Source organism: Lolium perenne, chromosome 5 (genome assembly GCF_019359855.2).
Source record: "Lolium perenne isolate Kyuss_39 chromosome 5, Kyuss_2.0, whole genome shotgun sequence".
Lineage (NCBI taxonomy): Eukaryota > Viridiplantae > Streptophyta > Magnoliopsida > Poales > Poaceae > Lolium > Lolium perenne.
This window is the reverse complement of record NC_067248.2, coordinates 254,523,846-254,546,131: the sequence shown is the minus strand read 5'-3', so window position 1 is coordinate 254,546,131 and position 22,286 is coordinate 254,523,846. Positions and strand designations below refer to the sequence as shown.

Sequence of the window (22,286 nt, the reverse complement as noted above, 5' to 3'; positions counted from 1 at the left end):
AAATGTTTGTGAGGATGGCACTTTATTTTATTTGATAAGATTTTTCCTCTTTTTGGTCCTAAAATGTTATCAACTATTTTCTCGTATACATAGTCCGCAAAATACTAATTTTAGCATGGTGATTGCATTTGATGCATAATTATACTTATGGTGCGTATGAGTCATCCATGGATGTACGGTAATTAGTGCGATCCCTCTTCGTGAGAGGGCGTGAAATCTTACCTGCTTGTGGGCGAGACCAACAAGTCGAAGCAAGGTTTTATTTGTTGTCCATGTCTAAAATGTAAGAATGAGAAGGATTACTCTTGCTCAAGAACAATAAGTCATCGCTTTCTTCTTAGGATGCATCTTATTTCCTATACTACATTTAAAAGTGTGTGATGAAAAAATAACTATGAGGAAAAGTGTGATGAAAAACTAACTAAGAAGAAAAGTATGTGAAGAAAACTAAGCAAGAGGAAAAGTGTATGACCGTGGCTCTATATAAAAGTTTATAGTGTGCTTTTGAGCGAAAATTCGTTTTGGCTCTCAGGTCTAGATGCTCTCGTTTCGTGGACCAATCATGCGCGCTGTGTTTCTGGTTTGTCAGTGTATTCAGACATGTATCCTTCTCTGTATCTTCTTATTTGAACAGTGCACATATCCATGTGCTTAGATTATTCAATGCTTACAGCACCGTTTTGGTCCAATAGTACCCGACGGAAGGAATTTCCTGTACCGTCATTTCAGGAACATGGACTTGCCCCCTTTCCCAGGCCATCAATCTCTCCGTCAATAACAGTTTAGAAAGCACAACTAAAGATAAGTTAATTTTCCAAAAATAGGAAACGCCTAAGAACACTGAGTAGGTTTCAATTTTTTTGCGGAAGCCACTGAGATTTTATTCTATATAACAGGGTTGCAATCATCCATTACAAGTTGTGAAGCACATTCAGGAATTTGGAGAAAGCAACAAACTGTACTGCCTTCCGACGTATCAAAATTAGACAATGTGCAACCCTATTTTATCTATGATCTAACTTCACAAGGATAAATTCCCAAAGACTAAAAGACGCTTCACCTCGTCAAATAGATGGCCATAGCTTGACCTAAGATTGAGGCACAAACCGTTTGGATGAACACCACTCCATAGCAAGGGAGATGCCTTCCAGCGTAGCGCATAGTTCAGTCTCCAGCGCTTCATTGCAATGAGATAGACATTGGCATGAAGAAAATGACCTCAGCACTAGAATTTCTTAGGATCATACCTACTCCACCTTTTCCTTCTTCATCAAACGATCCATTAACAGATAATGCAGCCCAAATTTTCTCTGGCCTAGGCCATGGCATGCTAGGTTTCTGATTGAAACTCCCCAGGGCTTAGTACTGACCACATACGGCCCTTTTCCTTTCAGAACTTCATCCGATGTTCGTAGTCGGATGTGTCGTGCTCGGCAGAACATTCCCAATTGCAACTTCCATGGCTCAGCATTGATCCTGAATTCCTGATGCACACATGTGTGTCAGTGATGTTCATCAGACATTACTTTCTTCTCCTAAAGAAAATATATTTTCCTTTAATCAACTTACCTGCAAGTATTGTCGAAGTGCAACTCCACCCGTCATTCTGATAAACTATGTGAAAACCCACTCAAAGCTCTCCACTCGCAAAAAAGCTCTCCACCTGCTTGTCCTGGACTATGACACTTGCTAAAATTATGCTCTCAAAGTGGCTATTATCAACCACAAACAAACCAGATAACATGTCAAACAAGTTGGTCTTGTATGTCGTGTGGAAAGTTATAGCATCCCCAAAAAACTTTTCTCCACAGTTTTCAGTCAACATGTGTTACTTTTGACCCTATACTTAGTTATGTACCATCCATTGTCCGTCGTCTGAAGCAACCTGATCATAGCTGGGCACTCGTGTTGACACGACTTAGTGTTCTCCACCGATGGTTTGCCCTGAACAAAAGAGAGAAGCAGAAACAACTTTTAATGTCACTAGAATGCACCTAGGCCATAGATGGACCAAAGGTTCACGTCACTCAACAGACAGTTACCAACAATCCGCACAAAATTTCCTGCATGCATTTGGTCTTCACTTCATTTAGATGGCTCTTTCCATACCTAATTCCGAAACCATGCTCGCATGAGTACAAGTGTCCTGTCCAATGGTACCCTACCGACATGGACCAAGCATTCAGGCACCAGGCAAGGATCGATGACCTCATCCTCAAGCTTTTCTGCATAACCATGGGTCAATTTTTCAAGGGCACTCTTCCTAGATGCACCGATGCACACGTGTCATGTCAGTGGTGCCCGGCCAGCACGGGCCTTGTAACTGCGAGAAAAATGTATCAAAAAATTAGAAGCTATATGCATGCATCAAACTCAAGACATTCTCTAAGAAACTCGACAGCCTAGGTGCCATAATCTGTACATGACAAACGCCACCACAACACACAAAATCCCAACCAAAATCATCAAAGTTCCACATGTGCTCTGACTAACTTAACTGAACCCACAAGGACATTGCAGCACTAAAGTTTTCTAACTATAATTCTGGGAATTTTCTCAATGTGATCTGACAAAAGTACACATACTAGTTATATGTACCAAATAAGGCCATCACAGTACACATTTTCTTCGCACTGAACATGTGAGTGACTTCCTGTATCTGCTCTAACGAAATTACAGCAAGAATCCTTATCTGACAGGCCAATACACCATGCCCTAACTTAATAATCTGTCTTTGTTTTTTGGCCTAACCGTAGCAAGAGGGTTCAAATCGAATTCAGAGCCCAACGTTACTGACTACATCATGGAGTAATCAGCTCATTTGTGAAAGTTCACAAATTGTACCCTTTTGTCCACCCCGGAGATTATGGATTTGCTTTTCGAGTTGGCTGTTGCAGAGTCAGCTTTTACCCGTCAGCTTCATGCCCACTCCCCTCCGGCCAAAGTTTGTAAGATGCCAACTTGCCAAGCACCGATTGCTTCGGCTGACCGGCCAACCATGGCTGCACTCGCCTTCTTTCCTCGCGACTGTGCCACTGGCGACAATCTCCGTTGTCCCCTCGTAGATAGCCACACTGAAACTATAGGAGACACAACCGGCTGGACAAAGGTTTGAGAAGATTATAACTCATAGTGCTCTAGCCAAAAACAAGTTTGCAGATACGAACCTGCTCACTAGATCCAACATCCAAGGAGAAGTCTATCTTTTGCCTGCGGTCGCCGACGAACTTGTGGTCTGATCTCGTCTCCCTGTCGCCTGCTGGCTCGCTGCTCGAATCGCCGGACTCCAAAGCTTCTTGAAGAGTCGATGTTCCTCCAGAGCTATGTGGCAGCCTCTCCTCAACCATCTTCTCAGGCCAAATAAAATTTCTCCGGTCAGATCCGGAATCCACGCGTCGCTGGTTACACCAAATCCGAAAATCTAGACCATGGTCTAGGAAGCCGCCAGCAACCTGTTCCGTGGGTCCAGATCATCACGGTTAAAGCCATCGTCTCCAAACCACAGTTTCTCTCCGTTGCGCAACCGTTACTTCTGCGGGCCCTGTGTGCGACCGTACGCCACAACGACGTTGTATTCTTCAATTACTGACGTTCGTAGCTCATTCAATGCTGCTTGAATTGTCAATCTCAGTGCACGAACCAATGGTCCAGATAACAGGTCCATCTAGACCCGGGAGCCAAAACTCCACTCCCGCTTTTGAGAAAACAGAAGGTAAGGTAGAATGGCTTGGTATTCATTGAATGTAAGTTTTTAGCACTTGAGACATTGGAGGTAGCCCAAATTCAATCACATACTATGATTCAGGAGGTGTCAGCGATGTCGTCGGAGCGCATCCGGGTGATGCACTCCTTGCGCCTCACCCGCCGCCAAACGGCCTCCTTGTCATGCCGCCCATGCGTGTTCGATGGCCTCGGCTAAAGAGGAGTCCCCGTGGACCTCTTCGCAGCCTCTCCTCCTCCGCCTCCACCGCCTCGCAGTTGGCGTGGTAGCGAGCCCCGTTCCTAGCCGCTACCGCCACCGTGATGTCCTCGCGACGATGGCATGCTCTAGCTCGCGGTTCTTCAGGTTGTCCTGCGCGTTCTCCGGTCCCCTCCACGTGACCTCGTCTAGGTCGGAGCACAGGTACACCCGTCTCATGGCGATCGAGCGCACCGCTACGAGCTTGCGCCTCCGCTACTAGAGCCTGACGGCGATCGGCGTCCCCAAGGAGGCTCTCGAACGATGCGAGTAGAGCCTGTTGCTTGGCGCCGTACGATTTCAGTCTTGTGTAGTTAAGAGAAAAGACACAATTTTCGCTAAAACTCAAGAATGGATAGAAATTTAGGTTGAACATGCAGGACCAACTCAATAACTACTAACATTGTGAGATTGGCCTTAGCTTTTGACTCAAAAATTGGATTATTCGGTTTAAAACCTTCGGATTATCCTAATTAATTTTGGATAATCCATATTTGCATGCTATTTTCTATACCATATCTTATACTGTATTTGGAGTACCACGTCGAAATCGGATAGGAACCGAATTCTTTAAAATCGTATATGAAAACCTTAAAACAGATCCCGTGTCGATTTCGGTGCGGAAATTATCCTATCCATTTAAACTTCTAGTCACCATGCTTTCCTATCAAATTATGTATTTAATCACCACCGGTAGGCAATATGCAGTGGAAGAGAGGGCATTTTGAACTAGTTTGGTTGATATCAACACCGAATGAAAATAAAAAGGTTAACTTAAGAGAGTTGTGAGAAGCAGTGGAGCAAATTGAAGCCTTTTTTTTATACGATACCTTTTCGGGATTAGCGATAGGATGGCTCAGATTAAATGATAACACGAGACCATTCGGAGATTTGCACTGTTTTGAGTCTTGGAGTCTATGTAAGCACAAGCCTAAATTGTATGTTATCAAAATGAGATATATGTTAGGTTGTAAAAAGAACAACATGCCCTTTATTATGAAGTGGTGCATTTTACCCCATTAATTGTGGATGCAAATAAGGGGTGTATCGAAGCAGACCACGAAAATTAATGTTAGTAAAATAAAGATGGTGTTGTTTATTCTTCATGGTTTTCCCTCGATGACACTACAAATGTATGAGTGTCGTACGTCTAGCACCACACATGGTATTGTCATATGCATAGAGGTTTCCGTGCATGGCAGAAGTGAAGCATACCATGGGACTAATCATCGGACAAAAACCAGGCATGGTATTGTCGTATGCATAGAGGTTTCGAATGTATAATGTATACGTGTTTGTACATGAAACTAATCGTAGTATTTATAACAACACCAAGGTAATATTCTCAAATTTGGAAATATTAAATTGCTAATCAGTTTGCAAACAACAATTGGTAAAGTGTGATAGAAGGTCCTTCGAGAACACATATTTGATGTGACCCAATTAGAACAATATGTCACACTTTCTTGTTAGGCTGCATGTTACTTCCTATGCTACTACATTTTAAAATGTGTGATGCAAAACTAACTAAGAGAAAAATTGTATGACCGTGGCTCTATATAAAAGTTTGTAGTCTTTTTGAGAAACTGAAGGTAAGGTAGAATGGCCTGGTATTATTTGAATGTAAGATTTTAGGACTTGAGATATTGGAGGTACCCCAAAATTCAACCACATACTACGATTCAGGAGGTGTCAGCTTCCATGCCCACCATGACACAAGTCAACCGCTTCACGTTGCCGCTTGTCGGTGCAAGACATGTTGTTGGAGGCTCCTCAAATACGCCAGTCCCGGGTTGTCCACTCTGTGGGGGATCCACGGCGAATCATCCCTGGTTGAAGGCCCGGAGTTGTTCAATGCACGGCGGGGGAGAGGGACTGCTTCGCCGGCGGGCGTGTTCTCTCCGATTCATGTGGATCGGCTGCGAGGAGGAGAGACGAAGATGAGCACGCGTGTCAGATTCCGAAATCGTTAGAAAAAGTTCAATCTCTCGCGAAGGGAAGATAACTTGCTCCGCACGCTACAAGTGGCGCATGGTGGTGCCACATGTCGCAACGGGAAGTAGTCTCCTTGCTCGCCACATGTCGCAAAGGGGAAGTAAGGTGGGGATAAGGGGGGAGAGAGAAGGCAGAGGGGGATGCGGTGCATCAGTTTTTCCCTTTATTTTCTAGATTCGTTTTTTTTTAATGAAATATATCTTGAGAAACGTTAGTTCAAATTACGACCCGTTTTCACTTTTGAGATACTCGCGTCGATATCTTCAGAACTAGATCTCATGTTGATAGGTTTTAAGATACTTTTTTCGTACTTCTAATACTAGTTTGTTGGTACTCGTCGTGTGTGCCTAACTGTACTCGTGCTTAAACTGATAAGTCCTCCACTGCCGAGTGTATTGGGTGCACTTTCGTCTTTATTCGTTAACGGTACACGCTCGTATATGCAGATGTACTTGTACTCGTTCGTGTGTGTTGATGTACTTCTGTAGCTATACTCGCTCGTGTGTGCAATTGTATTTCGGCAGCTGTACTCGGTCGTGTGTAGCTGTACTTGTACTCGCTCGTGTGTGTGGTTATACTCGTGCTTTATAAGCAATTGTACTCGTTATTCGTTGTACTCGTGCTCTGTAGGTAAGTGTACTCTTGCACTGTACTCGTGTCTTTACTGAGTTATACTCATCCTTTTGTTAGAGCATGTCTAACTGTGCTCCGTATTTTTCGCCCCTTAAAACGCGAGTAGAGGACCCCCGTACTGCCGAAAACTCCGACGAGCCAGCACTCGTATCCCCACCCCGTAAAACAGAATATTCTTTTCATTGATCTCCATGAGCCTTTTTGTATCATCCTCATTTGGAGCTCGGAGATACGTCTCTCTATACAACTTGATCACCATCTTGGCAAACATACGCACGCAATCCGTGGTTGTTTGCACACCACTGCGAAGGTACTCATCGGTATAATCTGCTGGTATACCGTATGCAATAACCCTCATGGCGGCAGAAATTTTTTGATATGGGCTAAATCCCATGACTTGGGCAGCATTTCTTCTTTGCTTGAAATAATCGCAATTGGCCTCGCAATCTTTGACGATTCTCTCGAACAAAGACCTACGCATTCGGTACCGTCTACGAAGAGGCGGGGAGGATAGGTCGGTACCTCGCGAAATAATCTTGCATCACCGTTCGTGGCCGAGCGCGCGGTTCGCGCGGAATGCACATACGCCCATCACGGATCCTTTCCGCTGATCCAAAGCAGCTTCATGCGGTCCTCCGTTTGCTTCAAGCCGAACAGAGCAGCATCATCTCCGTCTCGTCGTCGTTGAGCAGCGCCTCGATAGCCGAATCGCCGGAATCCGACGACGACCAATCGGTCGACGTCGCGTCCAAATCCGCCATGTGCACATCCTCCGAAGCCATCTACCACGGTGTACCATACATCAGCCCCAAATCCGACCAATTTTACCGGCGGCAACGAAGAAGAACGCGGCGGAATACTCACCGGCGACAAACGGCGGAGAAGACCACGGCGGGAGAGCGGGCGGCGCGCGCGGAGGGACGCGGAACTTCGGCGGGGGTGCGGCGGAGGTGCGGCGGGCGTCGACGCAGCACGACGCGGCTCGGCGGACGGCGGAGGGGCGCGGATTCGACGGATTCCGGCGGCGGCGCGGGTGGCGGCGGCGGCGCACGGGGAAAATGGGTTGGGAACTGAAATGTCCGCGCGCGCTTTCGGAATTGGGATACTGGTTTCGCCCACTATCCCCGCTCCCACCCCGCACAAGTAGGGGGCGACGACCCGCCCCGTACTCGAAAACAGCAAAAAACGATGCGGGGGCCGTTTTTACGGGGCGTGCTAGACGGCCGGGTAGAGCCGAAACCCTCAAATCGGCGGTTATTATACGGATTTGCCCCTTTTACGGGTTCTGTTAGACCTGCTCTTATACTTTAATTTGTTCGCAGTTATATTTGTAGGCATACTATTTCGCACAATATTTGTGCACTTTTTAAAAGCTGAATACGGTGTGTACGTGCTAATGTCATAAAGGTAGCTATAGTTTCGATCGGTGGCTTACACGTGCTAGCTAGCTTGTCTACGTGGCTTGCATGGATACTCGCTAAGGGTATTTCTAGCGGCGCGATGCATTTCGAACATCTAAACGGACGCGTCGTGTCCGTTTGCGTCGAGGCAAATGGTCGAAATCGTCCGAGCGTCCGTTTGCGTTGGGGGTGGCTCCAGCGGCACAACGTATAATTTTTTTTTTGCATTCATGCAACCATAATTTACATTAATAAAAAAACATAAAAAAGCCATAAATGTGTGGTAAAAGTAGGTGCTGCCTACTGCTCGTCGTCGCTGACGAGTCAATGAACTCCGGCGTCGGCCATGGAAGCTCGTACGCCGGCGGTGGAGGAGGTACCGCCGCATGGGCAGGAGATTGTGGCCAGGATCCTAGGCCGGAGCAGCAGGCGGAGCGCGGTCGTTGGAACGCATCGGCGTGGCCGAAGGAGTCACCGGCCTCCCTACGCGAGCGCTGACTCGCGGAGCTGGATTATGAGCCCGTCCCACAAAGCAAGGTCGTTGAGCTCGTCCGCCGCTGTTGGCCGCTGCCATGGCAATGGTCAACTTCTCGGAAATGTCCGGCGGCTGGGTCTCCGGATCCCACGCCGGCCCGCCGTCTTGGTCGTAGTGTGCCATGTTCATGTCCTCATCCGCGTCGATCTCACACTCGAAGTAGTCTACGTTGCCGAGGTAGCCGCGCGGCGGCTCGCGTCGAACTCCCACGTCCCGAATGAAATCCAGCTTGTAGGAGTTCAGCGCGTACGCGTGATCCTCCCGCAGATCCGGCGGCAAGATCGCTCGGCGGCGGCGCACCTCGTCCCGCCGCTCTCGGCCCTCGTGCGGCACGGGGATCGGCACGCGTCTCGAGTTGAGGTACCAGCCCTCCCGGCAAGTTCGCGTCCGGCCATGGTACCGGCCTGTTTTCCTCCCATAGGTTCTCGCGTGAAGTCAACACGGACGTATCGACCGACCCGTGCCTTCTGCCGCACCGCGAGCCGCTAGACTCGTGGTCGTTCTTGGTCTTGCGGAACGGCCAGCATTTCTTCCCCATGGCGTCGGTGGGGATGGATCGTGTGGGATGTGGCAATGGTTTGGTCGGGGAAATGGCCGCCGGCAGCGTCCCTTTAAGAGGCTCTGACGCCATCTCGCCTTCGATGGCCTGCCACCGCAACGCCGCCAGCTGCGCACGCTTGCGAAAGCCGAGGCGCGTGGATGTCTACGCACACTCTTTTTCCTGTAGACAGTGTTGGGCCTCCAAGAGCAGAGGTTTGTAAAACAACAGCAAGTTTTCCCTTAAGTGGATCACCCAAGGTTTATCGAACTCAGGGAGGAAGAGGTCAAAGATATCCCTCTCATGCAACCCTGCAACCACAAAGCAAGAAGTCTCTTGTGTCCCCAACACACCTAATACACTTGTCGATGTATAGGTGCACTAGTTCGGCGAAGAGATAGTGAAATACAGGTGGTATGAATAAATATGAGCAAGACTAACGACACCCGTAAAATAGCTTGATGCTACAACCGGCGTGTGGTTGATGGTGGTAATATTGCAGGCAAGAGAGATGCAAAGAGAACAAGAAACAAGCAAGTGATAGCAAGATTTGAAAACAAGGCCTAGGGATCATACTTTCACTAGTGGACACTCTCAACATTGCACTCATAAAGGAATATATATAAGCATCTCACTATGCTATTCTGAATTACTCTCTGGCAAGATAACGAACTTTAATTCATCATGTAGGTAAACCTTAAAGATGTAATCCCAAGTACTAATAAACACCCCACGCTGTCACTTTGAGCATTCATAGGAGGTACTAACACACCACAATTTCATAGAGACATCCAACTCAAATCATAACTCGCTGAATAAGTATTCTCAGGAAATATAGCCTAAGAGACCCACACACGGTGCACACACTGTCACCTTTACACACGTGGGACAAGGAGTCTCCGGAGATCACATAAGTAAAATCCACTTGACTAGCATAATGACATCTAGATTACAAGCATCATCATATGAATCTCAATCATGTAAGGCAGCTCATGAGATTATTGTATTGAAGTACATAGGGAGAGAGATTAACCACATAGCTACCGGTACAGCCCTTAGCCTCGGGGGAGAACTACTCCCTCCTCATGGGAGACAAAGCAGCCGGTGATGAAGATGGCGGTGGTGTCGATGGAGGAGCCTTCCCGGGGGCACTTTCCCGTCCCGGCGGCGTGCCGGAACAGAGAGTCCCGTCCCCGCATCTTGGCTTCGCGATGGCGGCGGCTCGGGAAGGTTTCTCGTACCGTGGTTTTTCCGTCTCGATGTTTTAGGTCGTGGACCTTTATATAGGCGAAGAGGTGGAGTCGGAGGGTCGACGAGGCGGTGACACACTAGGGGGCGCGACCCACACCCCCGGCCGCGTCGGCCTATCATCCGGGCCCACAGTGGCCCTCCTCTCGGTCTCTCTCGGTGTTCTCGAAGCTTCGTGAAATTCTAAGATGCCGGGCGTTGATTTCATCCAATTCCGAGAATATTTCCTTACTAGGACTTCGAAACCAAAAATGTTATAGTAAAACAGAACTGCACTTTGGCATCTCGTCAATAGGTTAGTTCCAGAAAACGCATAAAATCATCATAAAGTGTGAACAAAACATGTAGGTATTATCATAAAACAAGCATGGAACATAAGAAATTATCGATACGTTGGAGACGTATCAGCATCCCTGCTTAGTTCCTACTCGTCCTCGAGTAGGTAAACGATAACAAAGATAATTTCTGAAGTGACATGCTACCAACATGATCTTAATCATACTATTGTAAAGCATATGAGATGAATGCAGCGATTCAAAGCAATGGTAAATACAATGGTTAAACAACTGAATCATATAGCAAAGACTTTTCATGAATAGTACTTTCGAGACAAGCATCAATAAGTCTTACATAAGAGTTAACTCATAAAGCAATAAATTCAAAGTAAAGGCATTGAAGCAACACAAAGGAAGATTAAGTTTCAGCGGTTGCTTTCAACTTGTAACATGTATATCTCATGGATATTGTCAACATAAAGCAATATGATGAATGCAAATATGCAAGGATGTAAGACTCAATGCACACTTAACACAAGTGTTTGCTTCTTGAGATGGGAGGAAATGGGTGAACTGACTCAACATAAAAGTAAAAGAAAGGCCCTTCAAAGAGGGAAGCATCGATTGCTATATTTGTGCTAGAGCTTTTATTTTGAAAACATAAAGAGAGCATAAAAGTAAAGTTTTGAGAGGTGTTTGTTGTTGTCAACGAATGGTAGTGGGCACTCTAACCCCCTTGCCAGACAAACCTTCAAAGAGCGGCTCCCATGAAACATTTTTATTTTTGGGTGGCACTCCTTCCAACCTTTACTTTCACAAACCATGGCTAACCGAATCCTCGGGTGCCTGCCAACAATCTCATACCATGAAGGAGTGCCTTTTTATTTTAGTTTTATTTAGATGACGCTCCTCCCCACCTTTGCTTTCTCAAGCCATGGCTAACCGAATCCTCGGGTGCCGTCCAACAATCACATACCATGGAGGAGTGTCTATTTTTTTTTGTAAAATTATGAAGGTTAATTAATTTGGGACTGCGAATCCCATTGCCAGCTCTTTTTGCAAAATTATTGGATAAGCGGATGAAGCCACTAGTCCATTGGTGAAAGTTGCCCAACAAGATTGAAAGATAAACACCACATACTTCCTCATGAGCCATAAAACATTGACACAAATCAGAGGTGATAAATTTTGAATTGTTTAAAGGTAGCACTCAAGCAATTTACTTTGGAATGGCAGAGAAATACCATGTAGTAGGTAGGTATGGTGGACACAAATGGCATAGTGTTTGGCTCAAGGATTTGGATGCATGAGAAGTAATCCCTCTCAATACAAGGCTTAGGCTAGCAAGGTTATTTGAACCAAACACAAGTATGAACTAGTACAACAAAACTCACATAAAAACATATTGTAAGCATTATAAGACTCTACACTGTCATCCTTGTTGCTCAAACTTTTACTAGAAAATATCTAGACTTTAGAGAGACCAATCGTGCAAACCAAATTTCAACAAGCTCTATGTATTTCTTCACTAATAGGTGCAAAGTACATGATGCAAGAGCTTAAACATGAGCACAACAATTGCCAAGTATCACATTGTTCAAGACATCATACCAATTACTACATGTAGCATTTTCTGTTTCCAACCATATAACAATTAACGAAGCGCTTTCAACCTTCGCCATGAAAATTAAAAGCTAAGAACACATGTGTTCATACGAACCAGCGGAGCGTGTCTCTCTCCCACACAAGCATTTATTCAAACAAAAACAAAAACAAAAACAAACAGACGCTCCAAGTAAAGTACATAAGATGTGGCCGAATAAAAATATAGTTTCAAGGGAGGAACCTGATAATTTGTCGATGAAGAAGGGGATGCCTTGGGCATCCCCAAGCTTAGATGCTTGAGTCTTCTTGAAATATGCAGGGATGAACCACCGGGGCATCCCCAAGCTTAGAGCTTTCACTCTCCTTGATCATATTGTATCATCCTCCTCTCTTGATCCTTGAAAACTTCCTCCACACCAAACTCAAAACAACTCATTAGAGGGTTAGTGCTCAATCAAAACTTACATGTTCAGAGGTGACATAATCATTCTTAACACTTCTGGACATTGCACAAAGCTACTGAAAGTTAATGGAACAAAGAAATCCATCAAGCATAGCAAAACAGCAATGCGAAATAAAAGGCAGAATCTGTCAAAACAGAACAGTTCAGAAAGATGAATTTATAAGAGGCACCAGACTTGCTCAAATGAAAATGCTCAAATTGAATGAAAGTTGAGTACATATCTGAGGATCACTCACGTAAATTGGCATAATTTTCTGAGTTACCTACAAAGAATTAGACCCAGATTCGTGACAGTAAGAAATATGTTTCACAGTAATCCAAATCTAGTATCAACCTTGCTATCAAAGACTTCACTTGGCACAACAATGCAATAAAAATAAGATAAGGAGAGGTTGCTACAGTAGTAACAACTTCCAAGACACAAATACAAAATAAAAGTACTGTAGCAAAATAAACACATGGGTTATCTCCCAAGAAGTTCATTCTTTATAGCCATTAAGATGGGCTCACAGCTTTAATGATGCACTCGCAAGAAATAGTATTTGAACCAAAAGAGAGCATCAAGAGGCAAATTCAAAACACATTTAAGTCTAACATGCTTCCTATGCATAGGAATCTTGTAAATAAACAAGTTCATGAAGAGCAAAGTGACAAGCATAGGAAGATAAAACAAGTGTAGCTTCAAAAATTTCAGCATATAGAGAGGCATTTTAGTAACATGAAAATTTCTACAACCATATTTTCCTCTCTCATAATAACTTTCAGTAGCATCATGAGCAAACTCAACAATATAACTATCACATAAAGCATTCTTATCATGAGTCTCATGCATAAAATTATTACTCTCCACATAAGCATAATCAATTTTATTAGTAATAGTGGGAGCAAATTCAACAAAGTAGCTATCATTATTATTCTCATCATCAAATATAGGAGGCATATTGTAATCATAATCAAATTTATCCTCCATAACAGGTGGTACTAAAAGACTACTATCATTATAATCATCATAAATAGGAGGCAAAGTATCATCAAAGTAAATTTTCTCCTCAATGCTTGGGGGACTAAAAAGATCATGCTCATCAAAACCAGCTTCCCCAAGCTTAGAATTTTCCATATCATTAGCAACAATGGTGTTCAAAGTGTTCATACTAATATGTTCCATGGGTTTTTTAATTTTCGCATCAAACCATCCATGTCTTAACTCAGGAAAAAGAATAAAAAGCTCCATGTTGCTTTCCATTATGTCAAACTAGTGTAAAACATGAAACAAAAAGATGCAATTGCAGGATCTAAAGGAAATAGCTTCGAGTACTTACAACGGAGCCGGAAAATAGCTTAGTAGCCGAGATCCGAGTGTGAGTACCTTTTACCTTTCCTCCCCGGCAACGGCGCTTTAAAAGTGCTTGATGTCTACGCACACTCCTTTTCCTATAGACAAGTTGTTGGGCCTCCAAGAGCAAGAGGTTTGTAGAACAACAATGCAAGTTTTCCCTTAAGTGGATCACCCAAGGTTTATCGAACTCAGTGTGAGGAAGAGGTCAAATATATCCCACTCATGCAACCCCGCAACCACAAAGCAAGAAGTCTCTTGTGTCCCCAACACACCTAATACACTTGTCGATGTATAAGTGCACTAGTTCGGCGAAGAGATAGTGAAATACAGTGGTTGATACGTCTCCGACGTATCGATAATTTCTTATGTTCCATGCCACATTATTGATGATATCTACATGTTTTATGCATACTTTATGTCATATTTATGCATTTTCCGGCACTAACCTATTAACGAGATGCCGAAGAGCCAAATGTCAAGTTTTCTCGCTGTTTTTGGTTTCGTAAATCCTAGTAAGGAAATATTCTCGAATTGGACGAAATCAACGCCTGTGGGCCTATTTTTACACGAAGCTTCCGTAAGACCGGAGAGCTGATGAAGTGGGGCCACGAGGTGGCGCCACGCTAGGGCGGTGCGGCCCAAGCCCCGGCCGCGCCACCCCGTCTCCGGGCCCCTCGTGACGCCCTTGACATGCCCTTCCGCCTACAAATAGCCTTCGTCGCGAAACCCCCAAGCATCGAGAGCCACGATACGGAAAACCTTCCAGACGCCGCCGCCAATCCCATCTCGGGGATTCAGAGATCGCCTCCCGGCACCCTCCGGAGAGGGGATTCATCTCCTGAGGACTCTACACCGCCATGGTCGCCTCCCGGAGTGATGAGTGAGTAGTCTACCCCCGGACAATGGCTCCATAGCAGTAGCTAGATGATTGTCTTCTCCTTATATGCTTCATTGCTCGGATCTTGTGAGCTGCCGAACACGATCAAGATCATCTATCTCAGTAATGCTATATGTTGTGTTTGTTGGGATCCGATGAATAGAGAATACTATGTTATGTTGATTATCAATTTATATCTATGTGTTGTTTATGATCTTGCATGCTCTCCGTTATTAGTAGAGGCTCTGGCCAAGTTTTTGCTAGTAACTCCAAGAGGGGGTATTTATGCTCGATAGTGGGTTCATGTCTCCGTGAATCTGGGGAGTGACAGAAACCTTTAAGGTTATGGATGTACTGTTGCCACTAGGGATAAAACATTGATGCTATGTCCGAGGATGTAGTTATTGATTACATTACGCACCATACTTAATGCAATTGTCTCTGTTGTTTGCAACTTAATACCGGAAGGGGTTCGGATGATAACCTCAAGGTGGACTTTAGCCATAGATGCATGCCGGATAGCGGCTCTACGTACTTTGTCGTAATGCCCAATTAAATCTCACAATACTCATCATATCATGTATGTGCATGGTCATGCCCTCTTTATTTGTCAATTGCCCAACCGTAATTTGTTCACCCAACATGCTATTTATCTTATGGGAGAGACACCACTAGTGAACCGTGGACCCCGGTCCATTCTTTAGATCTGAAATACAACCCATCGCAATACTTGTTCTATCAAGTTTTCTCGCAAACAATCATCATCCACACTATACATCTAATCCTTTGTTATAGCAAGCCGGTGAGATTGACAACCTCATCTGCTTCGCTGGGGCAAAGTACTTTGGTTGTGTTGTGCAGGTTCTACGTTGGCGCCGGAATCCCTGGTGTTGCGCCGCACTACATCTCGCCGCCATCAACCTTCAACGTGCTTCTTGGCTCCTACTGGTTCGATAAACCTTGGTTTCATACTGAGGGAAAACTTGCCGCTGTACGCATCACACCTTCCTCTTGGGGTTCCCAACGGACGTGTGCTATACGCGTATCAGTGGTATGAATAAATATGAGCAAGAGTAACGGCACCGTAAAATAGCTTGATGCTACAACCGGCGTGTGGTTGATGGTGGTAATATTGCAGCAAGAGAGATGCAGAGAGAATAGTAAACAAGCAAAGGATAGCAAAGATTTGAAAACAAGGCCTAGGGATCATACTTTCACTAGTGGACACTCTCAACATTGCCTCGGGGAGAACTACTCCCTCCTCATGGGAGACAAAGAGCGGTGATGAAGATGGCGGTGGTGTCGATGGAGGAGCCTTCCTGGGGCACTTCTCCGTCCCGGGCGGCGTGCCGAACAGAGTCCTCGTCCCCGTATGAAAGATCGAGATGTCGCCTAGAGGGGGGGTGAATAGGCAATTACAAACTCTTGCGGATTTGTCTTTTAAGAATGCGGAATTAAACTATCGTTTAATTTACAAGCACAAACCCTAAATATGCTAAGCTCAACTAAGTGTAACAATAGTAACTAGAGCTAAGCAAGATAGGCACAAGATATATGTAGCACAAGTGATAGCAGGATATATGTACTTCAAGCATGATGGCTATCACAAGGAAAGAGAGCTCGGTATAGAAATAACCGAGGCACGCGGGAGACGAGGATGTATTCCCGTGTTCCCTTGCTTTGCAACAAGGTACGTCACGTTTGGAGGAGTGGAGGTCCCACGAAGGATTCCCCGCGCCACGAAGGCTCACCCTATTCTCCGAACCACACCCACGAAGGATAATGGCCCTTTCCTTATGGTTAGCTTTTCCTCCGCTCCGAAGATGGCAAGCTCCACAACCACTTCACACGCCTCCACGAAGGAGAAGCCCGGGCCTCTTCACAATCTTCTTGAAGAGATCACCGGAGCACCAATCACCAAGCCAACTAGGAGGTCACCCTCCAAGAGTAACAAGCTCACGGTCTCTCACTCGAACAAATCGTGGTGGAGAGCTCAACACTATGCAATGATGCAAAGAAAGAACACCGGAGGTGTTCAAGTCCTTCACACTCAAATCCCACCAAAGCAACGAATGCTAGGATGAGATTGGAGAGGAAGAACAAGGGGGAAAGTCAACCAAAGACTCCAAGATCTAGATCCCGAGAGATTCCCTCACTTAGAGAAGAAACGGTTTGGTGGAAGTGTAGATCTAGATCTCCTCTCTCAAATCCTCAAATATGAGCAAGAATGGTTGGAGGAATCAAGGGGAGAGCAAGTTCTTCAAATAGCAACAATGGAGGTGAGAGAATAGGAAGAACTAGTTGCTCAAGGTGGAAGAAGGGTTATTTATAGCATGGGAGCAAATAAAACCGTTGGGGAAAAAGACAAGTGAAAAAGGCATAAAACGGCCCAAAAACGCTCCCAGCCGGCCGATCGGCTAGAGCGGACAGGCCGGTCGCCAGCCCGGCCGGACCGGATCGGAGGCCAAACACGGCGGATGGGCCGCGCGGGGACAGAGAAGGCCCAGTCGGGGCGGGCGAGCGGCGAGGCAGGCCGCGTGGGCGACGGAACGCCTAGAGGCGCGCGGGGCAGCCAGCGCCACGTGGGCCGGCGGCGCTCGCCAGCCGCACGGGCGGCGCTGAGCTGGGCCGCGCGGGGCGCGACACGGGGGCGCGGCCGGATGGGGCGGCGGCTGGTTACGGTCCGGCCGGACCGGAGGGCTGGCTGGGCTGGCCGGCGCATGGGCCGGTGGCCGCCCTGGCCGAGCCGGGTGGGCCGGCGTGCGGCCCGGCAGGCCGGGCGGCAACCGGCTGCCTTCCCTTTTTTTTTTCTTTTTCTTTTTCCTTTTCCTTTTCTTTAATAACTATTGCTCCCGAACTCCGATTGACATGAAACAAATTCCGTTGGAAAGATAATAACAAATGCCATCCAATAGAAAGTGCAAACTCAAGAAATTGTAGGAGGGGATTTTATCATGAATATAAAAGGGTAGAACCTTATATCATGAATAACCTAAAATCACCCAACCTCGAAAACGCAATAGAAGATGCATGCGAACTCCGCTGATGAACTTGGGCTTGTTGTAAAGCTAGCAACAAGCTCAAGAACCTCACATAGAGAAACACCAAGAAGCAATAAGGATATGCAAAGTATGCAAAGGGTTGAGCTCCCTAAGACGATGTGATCAAGTTACTTAACCGAAAGCCCCTCTTAATAGTGCGGCTATCTATCCTATAATCCGGTCTCCCAACATCCACCTTGAGACCGGTAAAAGGAAAACCTAGCAAGACCATACCTTTGCCTTGCGCATCCCGCTTGATCTTGATGATAACTCTTCAAGCTTCACTCAAGCCGGAATGCCTCACTTGACCAATGTTGCTTCGTGAAGACTCACAAATGCTCCCCCATACACTATGATGGGAAAGCTCCATTGATGCACATCTTCACAAGTCCATTATCATCAAATGGACGGCAAGCTTCAAGTATGTGATTCACTTGAGACGCTCATCTTGAACTTGCCCAACTCAACCTTGTATCTTCACATACTCACATAAGATAGAGCATGGCTAATATTGAGTCCCACATAAGAACTCCATCTTCATTTCTTCTTATTGATCATATCACATATATATATCTTCATACCGATGATCTTGATGCCAATACACAGGATATACCTTTATCTTCATGGCATCCATACTTGAATCCAACACATGGAGAGCAAGTAGTACCTATGGAATATTCCTTCATATAAACTCAATGAAAACATTAGTCCATAGGGGTTGTCATTAATTACCAAAACCACACATAGGGGCAATGTACCCTTACAATCTCCCCCATTTTGGTAATTGATGACAACCACAATAAGAGGGTTTATATAATGAATATTAGTGACAAGTACGCAACTTATCCGAGAATAAGTTGTATACAAGAGGTTGTATTTGATATGTTCAAGTAACACAAAGCTACTAGCCCATATCAAAACCGGCTCTACTCACACAACTACAACAAATGCAATGGATGTGAGTAGAACCAATATATATAGAGAAAACTCCCCCACAATGTATGCACGTGTGATGAACATGAATTCATTGCATACATTGTCAAGATTAACCTTTGGGATAGTTTCCACTATATATATACAACCATGCAAGACATGTAAATATGGAATGCATGAGAGGCAAAAACACTTAAGCACAAACCAAACTTAAGAATAAAACCATTCCCTTAAACCCTCTAAACTTCTCCCCCATTGGCATCGATTGTCAAAATGGGTGAAAAATTTAGAAGGCCAATATAATGTGAGTTCCTCCCCAAAGTGTGCACTTCTCATAATTTGAGTGGAATCAAGTGCACATATCCAATGATGAATACTTGAAGGAAGTCAAACTATATTGAGGATCAAAGATTGCATAAAGATAACATGGTGAAGTGAGCTTCAACAAATAAAGCAAGCAATCAAAGATCCAATTGGACAAACAAAGATATCATGATAAGAAAGATATAGTGCTCTAAAAATAAGAAAGCTCCCCAAGGTTCGTGCACAATTTATAATGTTTGCATTTGAATACAATATGCACAAACATGGAATCCTCACTCCCTATATATCATTTAGAACACAACTAAGATAAAGAGAGTATGCTTATCAAGAACAACTTTAGTCCAACAATTACGAGATATGAGTGCATGAAGAAAATAAATAAACCAAGCACTCATCAATTTTCTTTAACAACGCACTAAAAACAAAAAGGGGTAAAAGATGGCTCAAGAAAGAACAAGGATATCAAGGTGATGGATTAACGCTCTTACGTATATGAGTTTCTAAAGTGGACAAAGTGATCCATAAAGAAACATGCACACACAAGAGGTGAACAAAATAGATAAGACAAGATATCCAATATGAAGTCATAAAATATACCAAAAGATGTTTGCTTAAGAAGCATATATAGCCTACGGCTCCAATTTTCACTTATGGTATATGAATGAGCTTTCAACTAAGTTAAACCTCAAAAACATCACAACTAACAATAAGGGAAGTAAGGCTAGTTGGAGTGTTTTGAGAAAGGCAACAAGTATCACAAATACGGATTTATTTCACAAATACATTAATATTGCACACAAGAGCTCTTTGAGGAATTGATATGCAATAAATTGCTAGAGGGCATATTTGTGATAGGTGAATCATAAAATATGATATATATATAACCTATCATATGCATCTTCTCAAATTACTCAAATGCCCAATAAGAAGTTTTACTTTAAAAGGGTTTTTCAAGAACCGCAATATTTTCGAAATAAATAATTTCATGCCAAGATACAACCTACAAGAGGTTGGATGCTATATGAGAGTGCATGAATAAGATACTTGTTACCGAGATGGCAATGGCTTGATGTAGAAGATAAGAGTTCATCGATCATCCTAGCTTGACTCCAATCCTCATATGGTGACAACACCTTCCTTATAGATGAGACAAGCCTCCATTGCATCTCCAATGTACCTAAAACATCATTCAAGTACATCTTGGTCCCCAAACTCATTGGGTCCAACATGATTAGACTAACCACAATATATAGGACACACTCCATATAAACATGTGCATATTTAGATGAAGTTTGAATTTCATGCACATCTTAGCCATTTAGGATTTGATGGAGTATATCCTACATAATGGATCAAAAGAAAGCAAGCATGCTACAAGTATAAACAAATTACATATAAGCATGCACCAAAACTTTAAAGGATCCAAGAAAGATATACTTAGGACAAAACACCAACAGAATTAAATAAGGCATAGAGGTGCCACAAAACAAATTTGTTGTCCAAGATATATCTAAGAAGCAAATCTCAAAAGATTTGTTCAACAAAGTTCAACAAATGAACTAAGACGAAACCATTGAGCATAGAGGATGAAATAAAGCAAACATGCTCAAAGAATTATCTCATTAAAACTAATAAAATATGTAAGAAGGAATGAGATAGCAAACTCCCCCAAAGAGCAAGGTTCGAACAAATAACCCAAACCCTCACTTTTCACAATGGCACAATGTACCTTAAAGAAAAGGTATATATTCCAAAAACAAACACTTGATATGAATCAAGATGATTTATCAAAAGATTTTTCAAAGGGACAAGGAAGACATATGGGAGCTATATAGATTTCTTGGAAATAAAATAAGGAAGTAAGAAACAATCCAAGGTGAAGATGATCCAAAAATTCAACCACATACAAGGTTATCAATTGTCAAAGACAATGAGTATATTGGAAATAATTTCCGTGGAGTATTGACAAAGATAGTAAGGATCAACTTCACAATAAAAGACATAGGATAAGTATATAGAATTAAGCACTATGCACGGATGAAGATTCTTGATAACTTCAACTAGTCACACAATCACGCACGGCAATGATTAGAATAACTTGAAGCAAATGGTGTCCCAAATAAGATATAGAGATATGTATTTGAGGAAAAACCGCACCAAGAATTTCATATTCAAACAAGAGCCCACAAGATGAGTAATAAAATATTTTTATTAGGAATGGAGCTTGTTTGAGCAAACATGCCACCTAGGAACAAGATAATTAAGAGCATCAACTCTAAGTGGCATAACTCATATGTTCACATTTTCTAGGCTTGTGATATGTACAAAACATATTACTTCCCCCAATAATGTGATAAAACATTTCTTCCCAAACAAGAGGCAACTAAAATTCAACTAGAGATGATTAATGGATATTTAGAATTTGAATTTCTCATGAGTATGACACACCACATAGTGACTAGATAATCTTGCAATATCAATACTAAGTGGTGGTACCCATGTACACACATTTTAAAGAAAGAGAGATGCACAAAGCATATCACTCCCCCAAAATGGGATGTTCCATTAATCACTTCAAAGAGAGCCAAATAAGATATCATCAAGATGCATTAGGCTCAAAACAATACACAAGTATATGGTGAGTCAAACAAACATACTTGAATACACAAGATAAGCAAGTAAGACACAACACATACATACACATTTTTGGTACAAAACCAAACATGCAAAGGGGCAAGTAACTTACAATAAACATGAAGAGTTGAAGTATAAGTTACCGCAAAGAGGAACATTGGATATAAGATATAGATGATAATCCATATGACTTGGCTTGGTAAAAATGTAATATATGAAGATCCCTTAATTCTTCATGAAGTAGCCAAGTCTCCAATGACCTCCACTTGTACCTATTGATCAAGTTTGAGATTTTTGGTCCCCAACCAAGTTGGGTCCTAAGAGGTTAGTCACAATAGGCTTGGCAACCCAAATGGTTCTTTTCTTGAAACCACTTTGAGTTCCAACAAACTTGGCAAACACATTGCCATCCTTATCCTTCCCTAGAGAATAATCATCATCAACAATTATAGGGTTAGATAAGGTACCACCTAAGCAAGAGGAAGCAAAGT

General features: G+C 43.9%; 1 long non-coding RNA gene across 3 annotated transcripts; it reads right to left on the bottom strand.

Moving 5' to 3' along the window:
• Positions 1-828: 828 nt before the first annotated feature.
• Positions 829-3,519, bottom strand: LOC127302763 (uncharacterized). 3 transcript variants are annotated; one of them, XR_011745791.1, is made up of 5 exons: positions 3,168-3,519; positions 2,845-3,099; positions 2,110-2,323; positions 1,570-1,944; positions 829-1,484 (listed from the first exon to the last, which is right to left on the bottom strand). It is a non-coding gene; the product is annotated as an uncharacterized lncRNA (long non-coding RNA). The 3 variants fall into 3 exon arrangements; XR_011745789.1 differs by having other exon boundaries at positions 1,570-2,323; XR_011745790.1 differs by having other exon boundaries at positions 1,570-2,323; positions 2,845-3,080.
• Positions 3,520-22,286: the final 18,767 nt, after the last annotated feature.